A 926-nucleotide genomic window follows, 5' to 3' on the forward strand; every position below is an offset into this window, starting at 1 on the left:
ACAAAGTTGTGAAATTATTTTAGATGTATGTACCAGGAACGATACAAGATACAGAGTGGTTGCAATATAATTTGTTTTTCGATAGCTTCTGGCGTTTCCATGTAGGGATGCAAATTTTGGGGAGTAACATCAGTACATCGATGTTTCGATGCATCGGAAAAATTATTATCGATGCTAAAATACATCGGCAGAAAAACATCGATGGTTCAAAATTTGTTAGGTTGCGGCCCTTATTATGAATTGCATTCGATAGCCAGCGAAGGTCGAAAGTAAAATTCGTATTCTGAGCTATGTAAACGTGTCGAAATTTTCGTTGAATATCTATCGAATTTTCTGTCGAACAGAATTTTGGGGTGGGGTTTAGTACCGCTCACAACTATTTCGGGCTATTCCGTCCAAATGGGTGGCCCGATCCAAAAAAAAATTTCACACACTTGTAGTCAAGGGTCCACGCAATATTTTAACACTCACTTTTGTAAATGTTGGTTACTAATTTATTTACAAATTGGGTTTGAAATATGCCCTTTTTTGTAAAATTCGGAAATTAGGGTACATTTATCACTCCTATTCTGCTTAAATTAGCCACTTTACCAATATATTTTTGTGTTCCCCTTCACTTTACACTTTACTTGATTTGTTATAACTTGCTTTACGACTTTAATATTAACCAATTCATCACAATTCATTAAATAAAAACACCTTCAAAATCACGCGTCTGACTTTGGTTGCATATGCAAATTAAATGGCGGAGTTCAGCTGTCAAACTCCAAAATATGCAAAAGATTGAGAGACAAAAGAAGATAGGATATAACCCAGTAAGCATTAAAAATATACAAAGGTGTTCTCTGCAAAAGGTGTTCAGCTCCTTTTCTTCGCAAAACAGAAAGGAGAATTCTACTGCCTGAGGGTTATAATCCCTAAGTGCG

This window comes from Rhagoletis pomonella, unplaced genomic scaffold (assembly GCF_013731165.1).
Source record: "Rhagoletis pomonella isolate Grant_MI unplaced genomic scaffold, Rhpom_1.0 Rhpom_scaffold_00008, whole genome shotgun sequence".
Classification (NCBI taxonomy): Eukaryota; Metazoa; Arthropoda; class Insecta; order Diptera; family Tephritidae; genus Rhagoletis; species Rhagoletis pomonella.